Source organism: Passer montanus, unplaced genomic scaffold, assembly GCF_014805655.1.
Source record: "Passer montanus isolate IOZ18808 unplaced genomic scaffold, ASM1480565v1 scaffold7, whole genome shotgun sequence".
Taxonomy (NCBI): domain Eukaryota; kingdom Metazoa; phylum Chordata; class Aves; order Passeriformes; family Passeridae; genus Passer; species Passer montanus.
This window is the reverse complement of record NW_024372147.1, coordinates 6,426,069-6,452,559: the sequence shown is the minus strand read 5'-3', so window position 1 is coordinate 6,452,559 and position 26,491 is coordinate 6,426,069.

Genomic DNA, 26,491 nt, shown 5'->3' with positions numbered 1-26,491 from the left:
GGGAATTCATTATGGGCTATGAGAACTCCAGCTACCTAAAAAGCCAGTATAATATGTTGGCCCCTTCAGTAACAAGACAATCTGCTCTGGGTAAAAGTTTGTGGATAAGAAGAAAATATAAGTGTAAAGAAAAGACTATAAGATTATTTTGTGCTGTGGTGCTTAGAGTCACCATGACAAGAAACGGCTTCTCAGGTTAAACCTTGATGTTCTAGGGACACCAATGTCCATAGGAGTCAGTATATGAGACAGAACAGCAACAAATACCAAACTGATGTTGATGTAGAAGAACTCACAGGGTTCTCCCTTGTCTGTTGACACACAAAGGATGTTCCTTCATCACTCTTTGATCACCTGTCAGAAAGTTATCATCAATGAATTCCAGAGACTTCACAGATTGCTTGTGTCCTGTTGGGCTGTTTCTCCAGCATTTACCAGGGTGGCTGAAGTCCTCCTGAGGACCAGAACCTGTGAGTCTGAGGCTTCTTACAGGTGTTTCTGAAGGCCACATCTACTTGTGCTTCCTGATTAGTTGACCTGCAGCAGACACTCATCACAACACAGCTCCTATGCTGGTGCTCACTAACCTTCAATTGCAAGCTCTCAACTGGGTCACTGCCCACATGCTGCCCATCTGCCAAGGCAGACCTCCATTCTTTCCTGCCACTCTCTCACAGAAGGGGCTTAAACAAACTCCTTATGGTCATCTTCCTGGCTTGTCCCTCAAAAAGCCTGTATTTCTCCATGGCAATGATCCTGTCATGTGGACTATGCCACCACATCTCTGTGATGTCTGTAAAGCCATAAACCTGCTGAGGCAGATAGACCTCTAATTCCACTGTGTCCCCCAGCTTGTGGAGGGACAGACACTCCCGACAAGCAGTCTGTCATGCTGGTTTCCTACAAAGGATGTGGTGGCTTTGCCTTGCCATGGTGTTTGGTCTGAATATGGTGCTTTGCTGTTAAGACTGAAAACCTTAACATGCAAACCTTGCTGATACAACACAGGCTCTACAGAGTCATTCAAATCAGATTATTCACATTTTCCATTTCAGTAATAGAATATTACCATGGACCTCTCTAGCAAACTGAAGTATATTTGCACACACCTATAAAAACAACAAAAAAAATCACATACTAGCAAGAAATACCAATTCATAATAATGACAGGCAGCACACTCACAAAGAGCTAAGTTAGCTGCTTTAGTAAGATTCAGTACGTCTGTCTAAACAATAAATTACTGCTGCTTTAGTGGGTGTTTGTGAGAAATGCAATGCCATTTACTCCCCACATGTAATAATTTTGGGTATTTGTTATAGTTTCACGTTATGAGAACGGCTGCTCTGAAATAACCAACTGATGTATTTTACAAATCCCCAGTGAAACAAATGGTGCACACAAGAAATAAATCTCCTTTTGTATTTGTATGGGGAATAATTTAATTTGGTTTGTTCTTTTACTTTCTTCAGGATGGCTGAACACCTGCGTACCTACAGAAACTAGTGAAAGAATTCCTTATTTTGCTTTGCTTACACATGCAGCCTCTGCTTGATGAAAAAGATTCTCTTTTTCTCAATACATAAGCTTTTCCACTTCTCCCTTTTCAATTCTCTTCCCCATTAGATGGCAGAGGAGGAAGCAAATTACTGTATGGGGTTCAGCTCTCTGCTGGAGTTAGGAGAGACAAACATAACAAGCACGACAGAATCATTCTCTGTAATGGGTAGTTGCTCACCTGATCCAGCAGGAGCTGATACATATGAACATAGTTAAGGTAACGTGGTCATTTAATAGCCTGACTCCATCTTCAATTCAGGTACATTGATGTCTGGATCCTGGTGATGCAATTGCTTTGCACCTGCATCTATTTTCTTGGGCAGCTTGCCGGTACACACCAGAAAAGATAACAATTCAGCTACTAAAATGTGTCTCTAAGATAAACACAAAACAGCTAGAGAAGGGTCACAAAAGATGGAATAATAAGACAGAAATGGGGGATATCAGGCTGGTATTTAGTCACCAGTGGGTTTCAATAGGGTTCCATTCTTGGCCCAGTTCTTTTCAACATCTTCATAAATGACTTGGATACAGGACTTGAAGGAATACGAAGTACATTTGTCAGCAACACTAAATTGGGAGGAACTGTTGACTCCCTTGGGAGCAGGGAGGTCCTTAAGAGAGACCTCAACAAATTAGAGGCAGGGCATATCACCAACTGTATAAAGTTTAACGAGGGAAGTGCCAGATTCTGCAACTGGGATGGGGCAACCCTGGATGTACAGACTGACTGGGGAATGAGATGCTGGGCCGGGGGATCTTGGTTGATGGCAAGTTGAACATGGGTCAGCAGTGCCCTGGCAGCCAGGAGGGCCAACCCTGTCCTGGGGCACATCAGGCACAGCAATGCCAGCCAGGCAAGGGAGGGGATTGTCCTGCTCTGCTCTGAGCTGGGGCAGCCTCACCCCGAGTGCTGGGAGCAGTTTTTGAGTGTCACAATATGAGAAAGACATTAAACTATTGGAGAGCATCCAAAGGAGGGCAACAAGGATGGTGAAGGGTCTTGAGGGAAGCTGTGTGAGGAGCAGCTGAGGTCACTTGGTCTGTTCAACCTGGAGAACAGTAGACTGAGGATAGACCTTATTGCAGTCTACAACTTCTGCATGAGGGGCAGAGGAGGGACAGGCACTGATTTCTTAACTTTTCATGACCAGTGACACGACCCAAGGCAATGGCCTGAAGTTGTGGCAGGGGAGGTTTAGGTTGGATATCAGCAGAAGGTTCTTCACTTGGAGAGTGATTGGGCACTGGAACAGCTCCCTAAAAAAGTGGTTACAGCACCAGCCTGACAGAGTTCAAGAAGTGTTCAAGAGTGTCAATCATGGTGTGATGTTGGGGCTGTCCTATGCTGAACCAGGAGCTAGGCTCTGATGATCCTGATGGGCCACTTCCAACTCAGCAAACTCTATGATATGGTGATTCTATGACGCCATTACTATTTCTGTTGTACCTCCAGCATGTGAGGAGCAGATTTTCACTAATTTCACTAGTCATCCACACTAACTTCAAAAAGTAGAAACACAAAAAATCCAGATTCTTGTAAATTGCAGTTTTGATCAGGAAGGGTATTTATCTTTGGTTTTCCAGGACCACCACCAAATGAGACTAGCTACACTTAGCTAATGCAAGGACCATTTGTCCCTGAAATAACACAGTAGGAAAGATAAAAACAGAAAACCTGGGCTGGCAGTGCCCACATCCTTGTGCAGAGGGATGGGGGAGGGGATGAACCAGCTTGGGCTGGCAGTGCCCACATCCCTCTGCAGAGGGATTAGGGAGGGGATGAACCCCAGACTGGGCTGGTGGTGCCCACTCAATGATATCCTAAATGAAAATCAAAAAAAATAATACAATATCAGATACTAATGATCATTTGATCTCCTCATGAAGAAAAACAAGGAGCTTTCCTGGGTGATAACAGCCATGTAACTGTGCTAATACAGAGCAGAGATCTGGTCAGAGCAGTGGTGTCATATCACAAGCTGCTTGGCACATGGGGGCTTGGCACACTGACACTGTCGGCATGGTAGATTTCCTACTCCCTTACACATTTTACACTTTCTACCTGCATATTGCAGAATATGAACCGAATCTTTGAGTTCTAAGAAAAGCTTATACTGCACAGAGAAGCAAAAATATCTCAGAGATCTATTATTACCTTAATAATAGAAATGTTTGCTTACACATTTTTAAAAGAAAATGCAGAGCCATCACCAGGATCTGCAGTAATCTGTATTCAGAATTTTGAGCAGCCTATCATGGAGGATTCATATGGATTTGCTGGACAAAAATTCAAAAACATAATAATTAAAAAGTAAAATTCTGTTCAGTCACATTTTTCAAATTATCAATAATTTCATTGTGGGGTACCTTTAGAAGACAAGAACCTCCAGCTGGGATATTAGGCTGATCTTTTTTGCCTTTATCTGAAATTTATGGTCTGTAGTTACATAAATAAATGAGAAAGCGAGACAGACAGAAAGAGTAGAAAAGAAAATTATGGGTTTCAAAACTTATGCCTATTGATAAACTTTTAAAGATTCAAGACTACTTGAGAGATATGATGAGAGAGAAAAATCTGAATATTTTATCCTTTATGTTCTTAAACTAGAAGATTTCGTAATGCATAGCCCAATTATTCTAAGCTTTAAGGTTAGTTCTTTTTTAAAAGCAGTGTTATTTGGGGCTTGCTTATCCTTTTCAACATAATCTTTGTACTCTCAAACTCTATTTTTTCTGTGAAGGCCAAAACTCCCATATCAACAATGAAGATGTCATCTATTGTAATGAAGTAAATCAGCAGTTTCAGGCTTCTGAATCTTGGCAACAAGGCTAATCAGTCATAGCAATCCAAGGGAAAATAATCCAAGAGCAAAAAGGTTTGAAAAAATAACAGTTTCAATGAAAAAAAGAATATAAAAATACAAAAGTCAGTGCCCTCCCATGAGAATTTCAAAACCTTTCAGTAGTGTTGTTTTATGGGAAAGCCTTAAAAAGCAATATTAGATCTATCTCTACCATGAAATTAATTTGACATTATGAATCTTACAGATTGTTTGAGCTACCCATTTTGAAAGATCTCATCAAAAGAAAAGCTCTTAAAGGCTTTACATTTACCATAGATGGTACTTCCTTTGGATAGCTAACAATGAGCTTGACCAGAATGCTAGGGATTGAATACTTCATATTCTCCTTTGCATCTAAAGCTAAACCCTCTTTTATCTTTCCCAGTAAAGCTGCTACACAATTCAGCTTTTCATGCAAGTGACATACTCTTAAAAACTCCTCTTCATTTCTCAGTGCAAGTGCCCATACTCAGTTTACCCCTAAATTTGTGCCCCAAGAAGAACTGATTGAACAAGAAAAAAAGAAAGTCCCAGCTGTCAAATACTAATGTCCTACTCAGTGGAGTCTCTGGGTCTAGAGAGGGTTGAGTCAGAAGAGCAATGGTTTAGAATTAGTGATGGTTGCAAAAGGAGAACTCTGAAACTCTCTGGGGAGAATTACAGCTTAATCATAGCCCCTGCTGTGCAGCAGTGGTACAGGTGAGTTCATTTCACAGCCACACAGCTTTCTGTGAGAGCTGACATCTCACAGCTGCACTACGCCATAGTATATTCAGCACCAGATCTCATTCAGGGAATAAAATTAAGTTATGTGTCTGTCACTAGTCAGGACTATATGCACATCATCTCACACCACTTCAGTTCTGATTTTCAAGTGTGATTACTCCACTTAAAGGAAATCAGAATCATACCTCACCTTTCTCAGAATCAGTCTCATACACATGCAAGAATATTATCAGAGGAATGGAGCACCTCTCTTACAAAGAGAGACTTGGGATTGTGCAGCTTGGAAAAGAGATCTTTTTCAGGGTGATTTTATTGTAGCTTTTCAGTACCTAAAGAGAACCTACAAGAAAGATGGAGAAAGACTATTTACAAGAGCATGCAGGGACAGGACAAGGGAGAATGGCTTTAAGCTGAGAGAGGATAGGTTTAAATTACATATTAGGAAGAAATTCTTTACTGCGAAGGTGTTGAGGCACTGGAACAGGTTCCCCAGAGAAACTGTGAATGGCACATCCCTGGCAATATTCAAGGCCAGGTTGGGTGCAACCTGGTCTAGTGGAAGGTGTCCCCGTCCAGGGCAAGGAACAAGATTATCTTTAAGTTCCCTTCCAACTCAAGCCATTCTTTGATTCTATGATAATACGCAGGAGAAGCAAGACTAGGAGGAACTTCTAGAGCCACCTCTCTTAAATCATAGACTGGTGGCCACAGTGCAAGACAACAGTCATTTAGTTTAGAAAAACTTATAGAAAATCCAATGTTATCACTTCTGGTGCATGATATTGACCAAAACTTTTCATCAGCCTAATGATACCATTCAGAGATCACACACACAGAAGCACTACATGGTGCTCATAAATAGTTTCCCTCATCCCTGTTTTTGAACTTGTGTGTCTTATATGTTCTACATGTGTTGTAACAAGGTTGTACAGCTAGAGAGAGAAGGGCTGGAATACACTTTTGCTGCTCTAGAAGAATCACCATACAACCAATCTCACAGCAGGGTATACACTTGACAATGCTGGTGCAGAAAGACAGCGTAGGCTGCAGTGTCCAAATGCAGTGGGCCACCATCCTCTGCCACCCAAGCCTGTTGATCATCTCCATTGAAGGAAGAAATACTGGTAACATAAAACAACCAAAAATTTGCAGCAAGATGAAAAAAAACTTTTACTGGTGTTTCCTGATAAACAGAAGAATAAATTTTAAAAAAACCCTAACAAACACAGCAATGAATAATAGCCAGATAGGAACTCAAAGATATTTTCAGAAATAAAATGCTGTTTGTTATCTTGTGATTTAGGGATTTTGTGTGAGATTACACTCCATTACATTGCCTGCTAGACTCTGTTTTGCTGTGAAAAAAAATTACCCTTCAGTGAAGACTACAGCACAGTTCAGTGCACAAGTCAGCCCTAAAATTGTGGCTTTGGCTCACAAATTCACATGAGATACATTAATATTTGTAAATAGTTTTGTTTCAAGATATTGTCCATATCAAGAGAACATCGCACCCCTTGAGGAAAGAAGAGTACTTCAAGCTTTTGAGCAAATCAGAATAATCTATTTTCATATTTTTTCCTAAAGTGTTCTTGCAATTCAAATGCTGGGTTCCTGAAATAGACTATATTATGAATACACTTATCTAACTTCTTTTTGCTGGCCTTTCTTCTTGGCAGGGCTGGTATTCAGAGCATATATTTGCCATATAGTTGATTAACACTATTTTCTCTGTTAGGTTGATATAAAATACAGCAAATTTCTGAGAGAGTCCAGTAAAAATTTTTCTGAGGAAATAACACTGAGGTTCACATCAGAAATTTCTATTCAATTTTAGAAAAGAAAATTAATTCTATATCCTTTTTCATTTAAGGAAAAAACCCCAAAACCTGGGTTTCTCACTTCCACTCTCATCTTAGATCACAAATAATTCCCTCGCAGCTCTCTCAGTTTGTGATGAGGCATGCATTTGCAATCGGTCTTTGTATCTCATCTGCTCCTCCTTGAAAACTCAGAGTATTTACAGTGTATGATACATGTTTCTCATACTAAATCTAAAATCATAGCTGGAAATCTACAGACACACCAAAAGCAGGTTCTTTGCAACAATGCTGTGAGTAGAAATGAAATTTCAACTGAGGTACTGTAGGCAAGTATGAATATTAACACAGAAGTGATTTCTATCATTCTTGATAAATGTTAGCATGTATGACTGATTGCACGTTTTAAACACAAGTCTATGCTAAGCACACAATTCTAGAGAAGCTAGCCATTTTCACCTAAAAAAGATTTAAACTGAGCTCTTAGCCCTCTTCCTCTTTGACAAGGCTATGACAGTGTTTTGGCAAAGCTTGAAAGCAAATGTCAAGTGTCAATAGTCTAAATTTCACAATACCATTGCACACTTTCCCAAGGTGTACTGTATGTGTAGCAGCAAATTCATGGAACGTGCATTTGTAAATAATAAACAGATCACACACACAGATTATTTGTGTTTTTGTATGAATTTCTGACACTGCAAAGAGATACACACCTTAATTAGATGTAGCAACTGTAACCTTACCCTTGCTTCTAATACATCTAGAAAATCCTAGAAATCTAAGACAAAGGAGGAAAAATTTCTATGGAAATTACTATTCATTTAAACTCTTCCAAAGTCAGTTATGTTCTGATGAATTAAACTCAAATATTATACATAGCTATCTCTCATCTTGACCAACATCTCAACATTTTATATATATAATTTATAAGTACTTGGAAAACAGACAATGATGCTCTTGGCTTTTTTTTTTTTTTTTTTTTTTTTTTTTTTTTTTTTTTGGTATGAGGCACCAATTTTTTTTCTGATAACTATAGTAACTAAAAATGGATAAGATTAAGATACATTTATTCCAGAGTTAAATTTTTGGCTTTTGGTCCTTCAGCTGCATTCATGAATTCCCTTCATTTCCTAGCCTGAATGATTTAGATCTATGTGTGAAGAGCAGGAAATCATTTCTTATACAACACAAAGTCAGTGAAGTCTGTTGATGTCCAAGTTCAGGGCTGTGAGAAAAAGTGCCACCCAGAAAGTCCTGTGCTCACATTTCAGTTTCACTCATAGCAGTAGAGGTTCTGGGTTGAGCCTCTTCTTGTTTCTGCTTTTTTTTTTCTAGTGGTAAAACAGAGGGTCCAAGATATAGGAAATTATATAGAAGAACATCTTCCATGAGTAAATCTTAATGTGATCATTTTCAATCATTTTGCATCTAGCATTTGAAACAAATTCCATCCCCCCAAATGGAAGGCCCCTTTCTCCACTTAACTTGACAAATTTTGGATATTAAGGAGGCACAAAGTTATCACAGAAGTTATTCTGCCGTCACTTTACTGTTTATCTCACTTATTTTTAGTGCTGATTTTTCATTCATCTGAAATGCATGAAATACAGATCTTTGTAAAAACAGGAACAGGGAAGTAGGGTGGCATTCATAGCTAAATACACTAACCAATGTGATAATAGTTAAAAGCTCATTTGCAAAGAGACTTCCAAAAGCTTAACTTCCCTGGAAGGTGGCAGCACATGTACCAAAACAAATGGAGAGAAAAAGCAAGTAGTGTTTTTCATTCCTAAGCTTCTTCCACAGCTTTGCGTGGCATTTTATCTACTTCTGTATTTTCAGGTCCGTTTCTACTCCTCCATTTTTTAATATTTGTCTCAGCTGTGAGCTTATCATCTGCTTACCACGAGGGGTGTTTTCCCAGAGCTGTCTAAATCTCCTCAATTCCTCAAATCCTGGCAGCAAATCCATTCTCACATATTATAAAATCAAAGCATCTAGCAGGTAGATGTCACAGTATGCTTTCTAGCAGCATGTTAACAAGACACAAAACACAAGCACCTTTTAAATTTGCCACATGGCTTCTCACTTTCCCCCCTCTTGTTCCTCTTTCTTGTCTTGCAGTAAAGTTTGATTCAGCAAAGAAACAAAATTTGCCATTGATTTTAAGATGTTATAATCTTCACCCAAGTAGACTCCTCACCACCACAAATGCACATGTGTGAGCACACAGCAAAACAGATTTTTCTGAATTGGGACCTTGAATTTTAAGTTTCCTGGGGAGGCACCACTCCTTCCATGCATTTGCAAAGTACTTGGCACCAAGACTTAAGACTGTATGGACACTTGAAGGTGCTCTCAGTGAACAACAATCACAGTGATGACAGCCAGCAAACTTCATTGTTTGGCAGCCACATAGAACTAAGTGAGAATCCAGTGATGTCTTTACACATCAAAGAGATTTGTTGGGAAGTCATAAAGAATAGTTTTACACATTTAAATATATCTTGTTATATGATAGAGAGAAGGTCTCCTGAAGTCTACCATGCTTCCAGTACCAGTGCTATAGTCCCAGCTCATTCCAACCATCTGGAATCTCATGTCTAGGGAATAAGAGACATTGCAACCTGGAGTACATTGTTGGATTTCAAAACTTGTCTCTGAAGAAAGGCAAGGGTCACATTTTCAAGGTGAACAACACCTTGTAAATTTCCTGAAGATATCTAGATTCACTGCCAGGAGCGCAGAGTCTTGTGTAGAGAAGGATAGATGAGTCCAGTAGAGATGGTGGTTTTACATCACTAATTGACAGACCCCGTTATCATTGTGACTGTCTGCAGAGACTACACATGTATGTAAAACTGAGATGGCCACAGCTAGCTGTCAGTAAAATTTGCCTGCTGAGGCAAGAGCTCCTGAACTATCTGTGTCAATGTACCCTTCTTAGTTCCCTCTAAGCTAATGGATTTGTATGTACTTGCGACTGTGAGCAAAAGTTAAGGTTTGGTTTTTTTAAGGCAGTTGTTACATATTCTCGAGGCAGCATGGTCCACATGTTTCCCATCCTAGGTACAAATACATAGATGGTACCAGATGTTGTCCATTGGACAGAAAGAAGCTAAGCTCCAAGCTGACAGCTGTAGCTGATGAGGTCATCAATACAGTTTAGAGATGGAAAGAGTTCAGTGGAAAAATACATGTCACTTTTTCTTTTTTTCTTGTTTGAAGTCACTGAGCTTCAGGGTTCAGGGGAATTGTTGCTTTGACTTTATTCTTCTGTAGACGGGTGGCTGCCTGCCAGTGGCAGCTGCATATGGGATCATTTGCATTGCATGAGGAGTCTCTTGTTTAAAGGGAAGCTCTTCCTTTCCTTAGATCATCTGCTTCTTTAGAGTCAGGGCCACTGTTTCACACAGATTGTATTCTTCCTTTAATCTTTTCTCTTTACTTACTCTGTACTCGTTAACAAGTATCCAAAGCCAGGTTTAGCAGACTCATCTGGGATAGCTGAAAAAGGCAGTCAGTGCACAAAGAGGGAATTATTTGATATTCCTGTGGCTGCATACTTCTATGAGAGGATTTTTGCAGTGGACATATGCTCTCTTACAGCACGATGTTACAAGCAGGAGTCTAAAAACTTTTATTTATTGCACACCAAATGGATATTTAACCTGTCTTAGGAACAGTGTTTTGTGTTTGCACCTCATGTAGACTGTGGGGTACCCCTCCCAGAGCCCCACATCAAACAACGGAGTGCCTTTCATCTCCTGGAGCAATGCAACTCATTTCTTTTGCACCTTACAAGTCAGGGACAATCAACTATTTTAATGGGTTTTGTGGGGGAAGTAAAGAGTGAAGGATAGAGAAAAAAGTTCCCCTAGAATGATATTATAAAAGCTGTGACTTACATATTAGCAATTTGGCTTCATACCCTGCACACAGGAGAGTGCCTAAAAGTAAAATAAGATTAAGTGACTGTGATATAGCTCAGGCACTCAAGTCCAAACTTGCTGGATGGTTGCCTTTTCAGATCTAAGTCATACACTGTAAACAATCCTTACCATACTTCAGGATATAAGTTGTCTTCTTATTCCCTTTTGCTTCCTCCTCTTAATTCCCTCCCAGAACTTTCAGTATGTAAGAGTAGGTGCATCCCTGTTGTCTGATACAGGTTTAAGATTTGCTGTTCATAGCCTCTTTGGTTAAAGACAGACAACAAGACTCACCCACAAGTAAGGGCTGTCTCTGAATTCCAGTCCAGTAAAGTAATTTGCCTTCAAAAGGTAAGAATCTTATAAACTATAATAAAACTCACAAGTGGACAGACCTAATTAAAGTGGCAATAGCATTCTAATACATGTCATCCCATAATGGAGGGCAGATATGGTTTTAATAAGATCTTTCTTAATGTAGTCAGCTAAGCTGATAAGAAAAAAGGGGGGGAAATAGACTCTTTAAAAGTCTTGTTAGCCTCCTCTCTGTTTTGAAACTCTTTTGCACTGTCTCAAAAGAAGGGAAGAAAAAAGAAACAAGGGGAACAATCATAAGACATGCTAGACAGTTTGTGAGTTCACTGTGTCTTTGCTAGATATACACACATCAGTGACTGACTAGAAAGGGGAAAGGGGAAAAAAAGGCACAAGAACCAAAAACAGCAAGAGGAAGCATGTCCAGGCACCTAATCTTTGGGAAGCTAGCCAGATTTCATCTATAGCCAGCCAAGTCAGATTTGCCAGCTGAGACTCTCTCTGTCTCTGTAGACTGGTGCAGACATGGTGAGTCAGGGAGTCACAGTGAATTACTGTGGAATGCCAGGAAGAACAAAGTGCTGTTAGCAATAGTTGCAAACCAAACATCAAAGATCAATCAAAAATCTATTTTTTGATTGTAATTTGTTCAAAAGCAGCTCAAGCAATTCCAAAGTATCACATAAAGAAAGGCGGGTCTGATTATTGCTTCTCTTGTAGGTGGTTTGTGAGTTTTTGGGGGTTTTTTTTGTTAACGTGGAGTCTGTTAAACCCCTAATGCATAGTAAGTACAGATTCCACTTGGCTCATTCCCTTTGAAGTCAGTTTGCTTTTGTTCTTTACCTAGCTTGATGCAATTTTCTACAAGCTAATTTGTATGCAATCCTGGTCAGACCCTGCCACCCAGAATTCTGTATGTGAATTTACCATCAGGGAGAATGAATTTACTGTAGGAATAGAGATGGATTTTGTGGTGGGAAAGTTGGGGATGAAAGAAAGAAAAGAAAGAAAAGAAAAGACAGAAAGAAAGAAAGAAAGAAAAGAAAGAAGAAAGAAAGAAAGAAAGAAAGAAAGAAAGAAAGAAAGAAAGAAAGAAAGAAAGAAAGAAAGAAAGAAAGAAAGAAAGAAAGAAAGAAAGAGAAATGTTATTGCAAGAACAAATAACAAATATAGAAAAGCAGAAAATATTTGGGGAAAGCCATATAACCTCTAATATGATGGCAGAGCAGAGGGAAGGGTAAAGCTACAAAGAACAACTAAAATTCTGTTTTCTTAAAATGATCTGCATTTTTCAAACTATTCTATATTTTTCACATTATGATAACCACCAACTGAAAACTAAAATATTCTGCAAAAGCCTGAAATACTCAGGGACCCAGAAAAGCAGAACAGCAAAAATTATAGGCTATGTCTAGTGAGTAGGGAAAAAAAAGTGACCTAGAATCTGTCTGCATTACAGAGCTAGAGAGATTTGTGTTCCTTCTGTTTTGTTGTCACTTTTTTTCTATTATCTACAATTTATAATTTGGATTCAAAATAATTTAATAAATTAAATATTAGGAAGAAAATTGTGAGTGCTACTGCTCCTATACCAAGGCCACTTAAGGGTTTTTTGCCAAAATTTTGCAAAAAAACCTGCAAATTACTTCTAGGATGAACACTGTGAATTTTGTTTTAGAATCACCTAGAAGAATCATATTGGGTCTTAAAAAAAGGCTGAACTTTTATAGAGAAGTACTAACAACAGCCAGAGTTACAATCAGTAGAAAATATTTTGGAAGTGCTATTAAAACTCACTCTTTAGGGCGCAAGCCAATATTTATTACGGGCCCAAGTGAGACTTAATACAGTGTCAGAGAAGGAACAGGGCACCTTAATCCACATCTGCTTGCTGTTATTTTCCACACTGTCTTTGAATGGTGTCATCAATCTGAGACAGAGGAGTCTGGAATAGGCAGATCTGAAGTCTGATCTATTCAGACAATGCCTGTGTTTTGTTAGGTTTATTTTGTTTAGCACCAGCATTTTTTCTGGCATTGTGCTGTTCCCAAATACAGAGAGACCTGACTAAGCTGAATCATCATGAGATTGGACTGATGCTGATGGGAAAGCACAGCACTCTGCAAAGCTCATCATTTCTCATGAGACTGTGCCATGAAAGCTTCTGCCCTCAATTAGCCCAGTGCTCAGTATTCATATGGACTTCTCACAGCTCCTCTGAGTGCGAAGCATCTTTCCTGAGACTGTCCTTGAGAACACTCCACCCCTTCTTGCTGGACTTTGCATTTCATCCCTACCAGCAGAAGTGTTATGCAATTTCAGTGTTGGTTGCTGCACTTCTCCATACTTTGGTTAAGAACCTCCCAAGGGTTGAAACAGTGGTAAGGTTTCTGCTGTCTAATACGGCCACGCAGAGACCTTCCTCACAAGTCACCCCTTTCCCCAACATCTCAGGCTCAGAGACCCGCCTGTGAACAGCCCAACTGACCAGCTGGCTCCCCTCAGCCTGCACCACCCATGGTGGCTGTGCTCCATATGCAGCCACAGCTCATGTCCAGCCTTACCAAGACTTCCACACATGTCACTGAGCTCTCACAATCAGCCCATCGCACCTGCTGCTCATATCTGGAAAATATGGCTGAAAATGAGAGTACAAACTGCCAAGCAGCTTCATTGCATCTGAGCCTTGAACCAGCCAAAACCAGACACTGACTGTAGAAGCAGTGCTCTCCAAGGATACAATCTCCTGGTGGGCATCAGTTCCCAGAAATTCACCCAGAAATTGGAGACCTGCTTGGAGATAAGTTCTTGGACTTCAGGATGAGGTGTGTTGGCTGAGAGGGTGACTTTCTCCCCTCTTCTGATATGCTGGCTAGGGAGTTAACATTGCCTTTCGAATTCACAGATGCTAGGTGGTCGTGGTCTTCCTTCTGCTTGGCCTCAGTGTTCTCTGTTTAAGGCCTGGCCTAAGGACTGGTTTTGGCTCAGTTCTCTGTGCTCTAACAACAATGACAGTGACAGAGAGATTTCCTTCAAGTTGTGAAAATGGTAGCTGAAAATGGTGTTTTCAATGGTTATGTTTATCTTGTCACGGAATCATAGCATCATTTGGAAAAGACCTTCAAGATGATCAGGTGCAACTGCTAACGCAGCACTTCCAGTCCTGTCCAGCTCCCAGGGGCCAGAAGCTTCTCCATTTTCCCTTTACTATATGATTTCACTGAAGCCATGAGTGTCAGTTGTCATGCTTTGCTGGAAATTTGGTGCTTCCTTCTAGCTTCACGCAGTGAATTTTAATATTCTTACTGGAGGGAGCAACCTGTTTATCACTCATGCAAGAGAGTATTTGCTTAATCACAGTTTTTAAACACTTCTCATCTGACCGACCTGCTACTGTTACACAGGCCACCATACAATCAGCCTCTTTGGTCAAAATTAAGTGTAAGAATCAATGTGTAAGCAGTCTTAAACCTAAACCAGACAAGAATAAATATAAGCCACTTTTTTTCTTTTTTTCCATTGAAGAACTGATTTTCTCATTTCATACTTTATCTAATAGTAGTGACTTGTTTTACAGGCTGAACTCTGCTAACTCAAGAGATTTAGCTTTTAATTTGTTTAAATTGAGATTGTCATAAGGGTTACTTGAGCCCCAAAACCTTGATAGTGTTTCAGAAGTTCTCATTCAGCAACTGAGTAACAAGTATTTCTGCTAATGAACAAATTTGTTTCACCTAGGTCTACGTTTATTTTTACTATTTTGTTTATTTAAGTATCATTCAAAGGATTAAGGGCACAAGTGAGAACAGATTTTTTTTCTGCATCTATCTTCATTTCTTTACATTCCAGGAATACACAAGATACACATAAAAAATTTCTTGTTGAACCCTTTTATTTGTCAGGTATTGAAAGATTGAGTATAGCTAGCCTAACAAGCTCCCAACTGTGTTTTTTCAAAAACACCATTGATAGTGCTTTTCAGGCCTGAGTGAGAGGAAGAACTATTTTAAAAGAGAATTTGTTGTTGTCATGGCCAAACACCAGGCACCCATGAAAGTTGCTCGCTCCCCCTGCCCTGCCACAGCTGGGCAGAGGAAAGAAAAAAATTATCAAAGGATTCATGAGTTGAGATAAGGACTGGGAAAACACTCCAAGGGCAAAACAAGCTCGACTTGAAGGCAAAATGTGAATTTATTACTAATAGATTTAGGGGAGGATAATGAGAAGTGAATTAAGTCCTTAAAAAGCCCCTGTCTTACATTGGTGTCGCCATGTTGTTTCCCTCACATGTCCTCATCTTCTCCTCTTCTAGAAGTAAACTCCGTACACGTTGATTTTCTTCTTAAATGTGTTATCACAGAGGTGTTACCAACCTCTCTCATTGGCCCAGGTTTGACCAGCGGCATGTCCATCTTCAGAGCCATGGGGGATTGGCTCTTCTGGACATGATGGAAGTTTCCAGAAACTTCCTACAGAAGCCATCTCTGCGTCCCTCCCCCCACTACCAAACTAGGCTGTGCAAAACCAACAGAGTTGTCCAGGTCAGTCAGCACCTTGACCTATGCTGCATGTTCAAAATCTCTCATTATATGTGTTGCATTTCTGGTAGCATACTAGCAGAATTCAAGTGCCTCCTCTGTCTACACAATTTTTTTTTTTTTTTGTAAGTGGCAATTTGACAATATTTGTGACAATCTCCACAAAAAATGCTACAAAATACAACTGTTTAAGATTCAGCCACTGTTGGAACCTCAAACCAGGGCCTGATCAACATCGACAGCACAAAACTCGGTAAGAGTTAGTTAGTTAGTTAGTTAGTTAGTTAGTTAGTTAGTTAGTTAGTTAGTTAGCTAGTTAGTGCTTTGTGTTAAGGTCAGGTTTTCCTCCTGTGCTGGTTTTGGCTGGGATGGTGTTAATGTTTTAGATTTGTGCTGGAGTATTGATAACTCAATAATATTTTCATTACTGCTGAGAAGTGTCAGGGCCTTTTCTAGCCCCCATACCACGCATCAAAGTGGGCCAAGGGTACACTAGGAGTTGGGAGGGGACACAGCTGACCCCAGCTGACATAAGGGATATCCCAAATCACATGGCACTGTGCTTAGCATATAAAGAGAGGGGAAGAAGGAGGATGTTTGTCTTCCCCAGTTACACATGATGGAGCACTGCTTTCCTGGGGACTGTTGGACACCTGCCTGCCCATCAGAAGTGAAAATTGAATTCTTTGTTTTGCTTTGCTTGCATGAGCTGCTTTTGCTTTGCCTATTAAATTGTTCATAATCCATAAGGTTTTTTTATTTCTACCCTTCTGATTCTTTTATCCATTCCACCAGGGAGGAGTGAGCCAGTGCCTGTGTGGTGTTAATTGCTATCTAGGGTTAAACCATGACACCTCTAAAAAAATGCTGCACACTGACTCAGTGCAGCAGGAGAGGGCAGGGAAGCATTTGCTTGCACTGCACTTCAGGTGGTCTTTCTACCCTTATGTAAGGCCTCAGAAAGGTTGCTGATATGCTGATACATGAAGCTGACAGACAGGGCATGTGGAAATATCACTATAATTCATCCCCATTTTCTTCAATATCTGTAAACACTGGTAAAATAACTCTTGTTGCCCATAGTATTTATTAAAAGTGTGCTTTGAAGCTTACATAAACAAGGTTATCCACTGTCCAGTATTTAGGAACTGAGCTGGAGTTCTCTCATATTGGCAGCATGAAGGCTAAAGTATAATTTTGAGGGTTATTTTGACATTGACTCCATGTGTGCCATGCCACATGCTTCTATTTCTGGCACTACATGTATTTACAATAAAATGAAATTATTAACACATAACAATATTCATTCAGTCTCTCCCTGTTTTGAACTTTTATCTATAAGACAACAGTTTCCCCATTGTATTTGGTATGTGAAGTTGTTTCATAAAGTTACACTTATTTATGTGGAGCTTTAAATTGCAGCCTATTTTCAAGAGGTTTTTTTCACACATTTAAAGGCTTTTTTGAGCCTGGACCTGCAGATCATTTGACCATACAATATACAATACAGTGTAAACAGAGCAGCTCTTGATATCACATACAGAAAGTGGGTTACATGGCTGAATTCAGCAGAATGGACTGTCTTGGTGGTGAGTCCAGCCACTTGCCACATGCACCAGACCTTAAAGGGTGGTCCTGCAGCAGCACATGTCCTGACAAGATGAGTTCAGATGGAAGACTGAAAGGATATTCCTGAACTTGTTTGCAGTTTCTTCACCTGGTTCATCAGCAGAGAAGTAGCATCACTCAACTGGTTTGCACATTGTCTCCTATCATTAACAAGCCCATGCTGAACAGCTCAGCTTGGGATACGCCACAGACCCAGTACAGCAGCACAGGCATGGCAGCAGTTTTACGCTCATGGTTGAAACTCTCCTTTGTGCTTCCTCCTGCCCTAGCAGCACCCTTGCAGAGATACATTTGTAGGTAAATCCAGTATCAGTAAACTGGATCAGGGAGGGATGGTTTGCAATAAAACCTTAACCAATTATTTTTTAATTTCAAATCCAGCACAGGTGCCTTGTTGCACTGGTAGAACCTGAAGGGGCAGTCACTAGAAGGAGGAAGGAAATATTTATGTTAATATCAGTCCTTTCTATGATCAAACAACTGTGCTCTTTCCCTGGAGAGCATGCAGATGTCCAGTAATGTGCAGGGCACCAGTGTTTGGGCAAGTCCTGAGTACACCCATAATATTTGGAGAACTTTACTGCTCACTGATGACTGGATAGAAAACCACAAAAGGTCAAAGCTGGAAGAAATTGTGTCTTGGAATCAATTCAGCCTGTTTATATACACCTCCCAAATGCATCCCTGATGTGCTCTTTCAGAGACCACTGCTACTATCAAGCATTTGATGACAATTGAGTAACGAAAGATGGTCAGGAATATTTATTTAATCTCCTTCATCTTTTATTCTTCTATATCCAGGCTAAAGCTAGAGGTAGCTCACAGCAGTAGCTGATGGATTATCTTACAAATTGTTCAAGACATTTGGAAGGGCTTTATTAGTCCAAAGCCAGTGTACACTAAAACTAGACAAATGATCCAATATTCTTATTCCTTTCCAAAAGCCAATGAGTTTGTTATGGAGGTGAGCCGAGAACTATCCTGAGCAGTGCCAAATATTTTCCAGAGTCAGGAACTACTGAGAAGAAAGCTCCTTTTTACTGCCAATTGCCTGAGGCCAAAAGAGAACCTTGTTAAATTTCACTGTAAGAAAAGCTGAATCCAGCAGATGTGGAGGAGAGACTAGAGATGCCAGGTGGGTACATGTGCCAGATGGGGACATGATGCCATGTAGAACAGCAATGCCTGCTTCTTTAGGCAAAATATTTTTAAAAAACTACAGGAAAAGAAACAGTACAACTTCTAATTGCCACCTCATTAGCCAGCAGCCGGGGAGAATGGTGGGGAAAAAAGAATAGCTGAGAAGACAGAGCTCCTCCAAATTTCAGATGGCACAAGGAGGACATAAATGATCCATTTGTTAGATTCCAATACACATCAGCACTATTTATTTGCAGTTGTGGGGGGATCACACAATAAAACATTATTCAATAAAACAGGCTTCCCCCTTGGTGGTCTCTCTGCAGAAGTTAAGATCCCAGAAGGAGTCATTCAAAGACGACCTGTTTTTTTTCACCACCACATGGTTCCCAAGCACTCTCAAAACCACTTTGGGTCACCTCAGCCTGCCTCTCCTGAAGTTTAGATTTGTTACTGCAGCCCACCATGCTTCTTGATGCCCATTAACCTGAGCTGGTGTCAGACCATGTCTTGGAAATGCTGCTATTGCTCCTCTCTCCAGAGGCCCTGAGAATGTGGTGTTTCTGTAACTTTTACCCCAGTAAGCACCCTTTCCTCAGTGTCCTTCCTTCCAGTTGGCCACAGCATTACAGCCCCAGTATGCCAGCTTCATGCATGCCCCTAAAATGCATGGTCACCTGGTGACCCCATCTGATGCCCAAGGCTGTCTATCACAGATTGCCTGCATACGGCTGCTCAGTAAAATGCTTTGCCTTTTAATTAAAAATACCTGAATTAGAAGCTGCGTTATAAATTTAATGATTCATTATCTTAGAAAGGAAATGCTTTGCACATATTTTCATGGTCCATCTGATTACATAAAATCTGTTATAAAGAAGTGAAGGTATAGATGATTATGGATGGGTCAGACCACCAGGTTAGTCATGGCTCCTTCTAGTGAGTATTGGAATTTCTCCTGTTAATAACTAATAAATAATAATTCATGAAAACAGAAAGATAATTACAAGTTAAAATATTTATACTGTGCAGGTAAAATATACCTGAAGAAAACCACTGTCAATACACCACTGTCAATAAGGTGAGAGCAGAAGAACAAGTTGCCATCAATAATTCTGTGCTTGTATCCTTTAAGGATGACTAGTTACAAGACAAGGTAGCAGCCCCCTATGTAAGGCAGTCATAGACTTGCACGACAACCAGTTAATGGGGACCAGATTTTAAAGCACAGAAGCATGACCTTGCAAAGCTTTTGGAAAAATCTAGGCATATATGAAGAATTATTCACTTGCACAATAGGGAAAGATGTACTTAGGCACCCTTAGTCTAGCACATAATAATTCTTTAAGTCATATATACACTAGTATGCTATTCTAACCTTCTCAGACATCTCTTGGTGAAGGTCATTGTTTCATGCACTGTTTCATGCCGTGACTTTAGAGGTTCTTAGACTAGCCTGGCAGGAGGTCCTAAAAAGAACATTTTTACTTGTCTGAGCCAACTCTCCTCTAGTGGTAACTGCAGACCAAAAGTGCTGCACAAACCAGAAAGGTACCATTTCCAACTATTTCTTTTGAAGTAGGTTTTCACAATACTGTATTGCTTTGTCAGCTTTGAAGAATAAGGGAATTCTTTAAGTATAAAAGGCTGACAGCCAAAAGCATCTGCAACAAATAACAATGCTAGAAGTTCTTTGAAGAGCAACCAGAATCAATAGGAATTTAGCACTAAGTGGAAACTTTCAGTAAACAGAGAAAAAAGAGCAGAGAAAGCACAGGTTTTCTCTCCAGAAAGGACGTTGGGGAAAAAGAAAGAAAGAGAAAAACAGACAGATCTAACTCACAGCGATGAGAAATGAGACCTTTCACTTACAGAGGCTATTAGTGGCACTTCTCACTGCACAGGCAGAATGGTAGCAGTTGCTCTTTCATGAACAAGACTTAGCTGCTGAGATGCGTAAGAAAAAGACAAGCCTTACTTTTATGCAGTGCAGGTAGAGATATGGCCCACAAAGAGTCCTTGTAGTCACTTATTCAGAAAACACATTACTGGGCAGTGTAAAGTGTGTCCTGAAGTGTTTTGGGCAACCTGCAGTCTGGAGCTGTTTGGCTTCAGAAACCTGGGCAGAACCTTCTCTCGTAACATTTTATTTTGAATACAGGTATAGATCATGGAATCATAGAATGGTCTGGATTGGAATGGACTACTATTAAAAATCATCTAGTTCAAAAACCCCTTCTTCATCCCTCTAATCATTTTGTTGGACCTCCTCTGGATTCACTCCAACAGCTCCATGTCCTTCCTGTGCTGTGACCCCAGAGCTGATGCAGCCCTGCAGGTGGGCTCTCAGCAGAGCAGAGGGGCAGAATCCCCTCCCTGGCCCTGCTGCCCACCCTGCTCTGGATGCAGCCCAGGACACGTTTGGCTTTCTGGGCTGGGAGTGCTCATTGCTGGGTCATGTCCAGCCTCTCACCCACCAGTACTTCCAAGTCCTTCTCCCCAGGGCTGCCCTGATCTGTTTTTCCCCAGCCTGTGTTGGTACTGGGGGTTGCCTTGGCCCATGAGATTTCCATGGGCCCACTTCTCGAACTTGTCCAAGTTCCTCAGTGTGGCATCCTGTCCTTCAGATGTGTCAGCTGCACAGCTCATCTTGGTGTCATCTGCACACCTGCTGAGGATGCTCTTGATTGTTTTGTCTATGTCATTGATGGAGACATTGAACAACACTGGTCCCAGTATGGATTCCTGAGGGACACCATTCATCACTGATGTCCAGCAGGACCCTGAGCTATTAATCACTACCCTCTGGCCACCACTATCTAATCAATTCCTTATCCAAACAATCCACCAATCAAATCCGTCTCTTCAATTTAGAGAGAAAGATGTCTGTGTCAAAGACTTTACAGAAGTCCAGAAAATTGACATCTATAGCTTCTCCCTAGTCCAGTGATTTAGTTTTTCCAACAAAGGCCACTAAGCCAATCAGGCAGGACCTGCCCTTGGTGCAGCCATGCTGACTGTCTTGGATCACCTCCCTGTTCTCCCTGTGCCTTAGCACAGCTTCTAGGAGGATCTCTTCCAGGATCTTCCCAGGCACAGAGGGGAGGCTGACAGGGTGGTAGTTACCAGGGTCCTTGTTTCTACCCCTTATAAAGATGGGTACAGTGTTTCCCCTTTTCCAGTCCCCTGGGACCTCACAAGACTGTAATGACTTTTCAAATATCTTAGAGAGTGGCTTGGCAACTACATCAGTGAAATTGCTCAGGACTCTGGAATGTATCTCATCAGGTTCTATGGATTTATATACATTCAGGTTCCTCAGATGGTCACAAATCTGATCTTTATTTACAATGGGAGGGACTTTGCTTCCTCAGTCCTCGTCCTGCTGTACATCCACTTGAGAGATGGGAGAAGAGAGGTTGTCATTAAAGGCTAATGCAAAATGTTGATTACTTCAGTCTTCTCTTCATTCATTGTTACCAGGTTTTCAGTATTGTTTATCATTGTTTACACCTTTTTGTCTTTCCTTTTCTGGTTAATATACTTGTAGAATCCTCACTTTAGCCTTCTTCATCCCCCCTATACACAACAAAACTGATAAATACTTTTAAAAAAATAACAAAACCTTAAGTACGTACACTGAAATGGAGTTTTTAAAAGCAAAAGAGGAGAATGTCACACATATTTTGCTTTACTCATTGCTTTATCATACGACCATTAAGAGCTAACAGAGATGCCACAGCCAAGACAAACTGTGTTCCTTCCCTTATCTTCTGTTTGGGAGCCCCTTTTCTCATTGGTTCTTTCAATGCTGGCTCAAGGGGGCAGGGGAAGAGCAGAATAAAAAGGACCCAGGAAATAATCAATAGATGGCCGTGGAGAGCAGTGGAGAAGGAAGAAAAATTCCTCAGACTCACGGTAAGGTAGTTTGAGCAAGGTTAGTCAGGGAGGAAACATGACAAGCCAAGAAAGAAGCAGCTGCAGCAAGGGGGTAAGCATGTACTCAGCAGTCTTCTGTTTCCTACCAAAGAGAAAGTCTGGGCAGCTATCTCCCCCTCCTTCACCTGTCTCTACTGCCGTCCCTTTCATTTATTTCATGTTTCTCCAACCCATGTCTGATCTACTGCTTCAGTCTTTTTAAACTGCATCACAAGGGCATCTGGGCTGCTGATGTTAAAATAGTAATGTTTTCAGTTCCTTCTGATGGTTAAGGCTTAATAAAAACTGATCCCAAAAAGTACAACACAATAAACCAAACAAGATTTTTTCACATGGAAAAATGTTAAGCTTCAGAAATGGAAATATTTTGTGGCCATGCTGTGATTTTTAAAAACTTTTCTGTTGAGGACTTTTTCCAATCCAAGGCAAATATTTGAGCAGAAGCTTGAGGAATCGCTTTAAGGATAGAGTGTGATTTTATAAAACCCTGTCTGTGGTTAACACACTGAGCACATCTATACACTTCAAATATGACCTTGGCCCCTTAGTGTTCTCTCTTGCATTTTTTCCAATAAAGTTTCATTATCATTCCAGTTAACATTTCTAAAGAAAGGGAATTGCAGATCTCTTAACGGTCCTTGATCCATTTCGTCGTCAAGGACACTTGTACATTTTCATCTGCATGTGTGAGTTGCCCATCAGATAGGCATGTCATAGTTCACTGTTATGAAGGAAGAAGGAGGCCACTCACAGGGAGTAGTGGTCTGAGGAGAAGAAAGTGCAGGCATTAGAAGTTAACTACCTTAGACTAAAGACAACTGGGAGAAAGGATGACTAATTCCCCAGTCTCCAGTCCATTCCCACATGTTGAACACTAATGTTGTTGAGCTGATTCCACACCAGATTGTAGATTGCCTCCTTACATTTGCCTACTGCCTACAGTCCTGTGTGCTTGCCTAGTGTAAGCTGAAGCTACGCTAATCTGTGATGACCTTGCACCTAACCTTATCCAAAAGCTGTGAAGACAAGGAAAGTTGCAATAGAAAGGAGTGGCTGCCAGTACTTGATGTAAGCTCATTTTGATGGAAGTTGTGGAGGTTTTGGAAGGAGGCCTGCATTGAGACACCTTAAGCAACACATACAGGAGTCAATGCTTTTTGTAATTAGACATAATCAGCTGCTTTATAGTTTAAGCACACGTGCTGTACGGCCTACTTGGGAGATAGTCCACAATACATCTTTCCACACCCACAGAATTAAGGCTTTGAACATTGCAATAGAAAATATATTATGCTACTGGACATAGAAACAAAAGCCTGATGTCTTTGCCATTGCTCTTCAGAGGGACAGATCTGCTGAGGTAACAAGAAAACTGCATTTTGAGATGACACAATTTTTAAACATTGAATAATATGTGCACACAATATTATGTGTGCACATATTACGCAATGTGTATCAATATTAAGTGATGCTACCACTTACAGACTGCCAGTGTTCTAACCTTCATTCCCCAGCCACAGGTTAACTCTTGCAAACCCCCTTTTTTCCAAAAAGTTATTCCCAAAAATAACCACTTCTTTTTTGTGCAACAGCTGAACAGTACCTGGTTGAGCTTTCTTCCAGAGGGCTGTGAAAACCAAAACTGATGAAAGCGTTTCACTTGAGAGACAAAGCTAAATGCCAGCAGCGTGTGAGTGGACACCATTTCTGGTCCATGTAAATGCAATACATTTATAACCAGAAATTTATTTACACACATCTAAAATGTAGGCCTGCAAATCCTCTTGGAAATTGTACAGGCTTTGCAAGGCCAGGGTATTTGATAGCAGGAGGGGTTACAGAGGGTGTTTCTTTGACAAGCTGTCTGAAGCTTCCACTATGTCCGTCAGAGCCAATCCCGCCTGGCTTCCAGACAAACATGTCACTGGTCAAGGTGGCCCAATCAGAAATGGTGGTAACACCTCTGTGATAAAAGAAAAAGTGATTGGGCAGACATAATTGTGGCCAGAGAAGAGCAGAGAGAGAATACGTGAGAGAAACAACTCTGCAGACACCAAGGTCACTGCAGAAGGAGGGGCAGGAGGTGCTCCAGCAGGTGCTGGAGCTGAGATTCCCCTGCAGCCCATGGTGCAGACCATGGTGAAGCAGCTGCAGCCCATGGAGGATCACAGGGATGCAGAGATCCACCTAAAGCCTCTGCAGGAGATCCACACCTGAGCAGGGGGTGCCTGGCAGGAGGCTGGGACCCCGTGGGAAGCCTGTGCTGGGGCAGCCTCCTGGCAGGGACCTGCACCTGGGGAGAGAGGAGCCCACACCAGAGCAGCTTTCCTGGGAGGACTTGTGATCCATGGGGGACCCAGGCTGGAGCAGCCTGTCCTTGAAGGACTCCACCCCGTGGAAGAGTGACCCACGCTGCAGCAGTCTGTGAAGGACTTACCCATGGGATGGGGACGTCCCACTTACCCACGGACTTCTCACACTGGAGAAGTTAATGGAGAACTGTCTCCCGTGGGAGACACCCCACACTGGAGCAAGGGAAGGAGTCCCCTTCCTGAGCAGTGGGAGAAAGAACATGTGATGAACTGACCATAACCCCTGTTCCCTGTCTCCATGGGCTGCTGGGGAGAAGGAGGTAGAACTGGGAAGGAGAGAGGAGTGGAAATAACATTTTTTTAAGGTCTATTTTGATTTCAGAGTATTATCCTACTCTGATTTTGTTAGGAAAAATGCAATTAATATCCCCAAGCTGAGTGTTTTGCCCATGGCAGTACTTGGTGAGTGATGTCTCTCTGTCCTTATCTCAATTCGTGAACCTTTCCTTACATTTTATCTCCCCTGTCCTGCTGTGGAGGGGAATAACAGAGAGGGTTTGGTGGATCCTGTGTTAAGGAATGCTGCACTCAACTACAAATCTTAACTGAAAGGTGGGGTTTGGGTGCTCAGTTGCAAGCTCTGTGCTCATATCTCTTCTGGGAGATTTAAATGCCTTTTTTAAAGCTTGTTGTGGACCAGAGTTTCAGCAGCATTGCTCTCTAGCTGTCATTCAAGTTGGTAGGTTCAGTAGGACAGTAACATTTTGGAAAATGTGTTCCGTAAAAACACCTGTCTGCAAGAAACACCACAATTCTGCTTTCTCACATGAACTGATGTCCACAGTATGCACCACATTATGCTCTTTTAAAATGGCAATAGCCTTACTTTTCCCTTATTTTTATGACTAAGTTACTTACAACATCCAAAATTAAAAAAATTTGGTATTAAAAATACCAAAACTGCAGGAACAATTACAAAATATATAAAATGGCTAAAAGCAGCAGGAGATCAATTTGAAATTGCAGTGAAGGTACAAAAGGAGGTCTTCTGAGCCCTGGCTGCAGGCACACAGTGACCCTACTTGCTTCCAAAATGTCACAGGTGTATAGCACACCAACAGGTGGGTAAATGTGAGTGGGTAAGAAGGGCGGGGTGGAATGGTGTGAATGGTAAATTGGGTGTTTGTAGTACATTTATTCAAATACATTTTCATTCGCATCATACACATTCGGCTAATGAACTTACATAAGCTGTATTTTGGGAGGTTTAATTAGGAAAGCATTTACTACATACATTTACTAAATTACTATATGAAGAACCGTGAATGGGAAGAAGAGAACATGAAACTAAAGAGCTGATCTGAAGCAGATTTGAGAAATTTCTCTGTATGTGCAAAGATAGTAATGCAGTAAGTAAAAAGGCACTGCAGTCAAATATACCGTTGTCTTTCAAATGGCTCAACTTGGCATTGCCCTTTAGCTTAAGCTAAAGTTTCTGTGACCCATTAAGCAAATGCACTGAAAACAAGGATTCTCTGCAGAGGCAGATTTGGGTTGCAAAGTGGACCTTGCCTAAAACCTCAGCTACAGTGAAGTATGCTTTATAAATCCTTATAATCACAGGAGGTGCTTTATGTACACACCTACAGCCAGTAGCTGCTGTTTTTCTGTCATGCAGAAAGTCCTCCCCGGACACCACACACTCACAGTCACACACACGCTCCACTCTCTCCCAACAA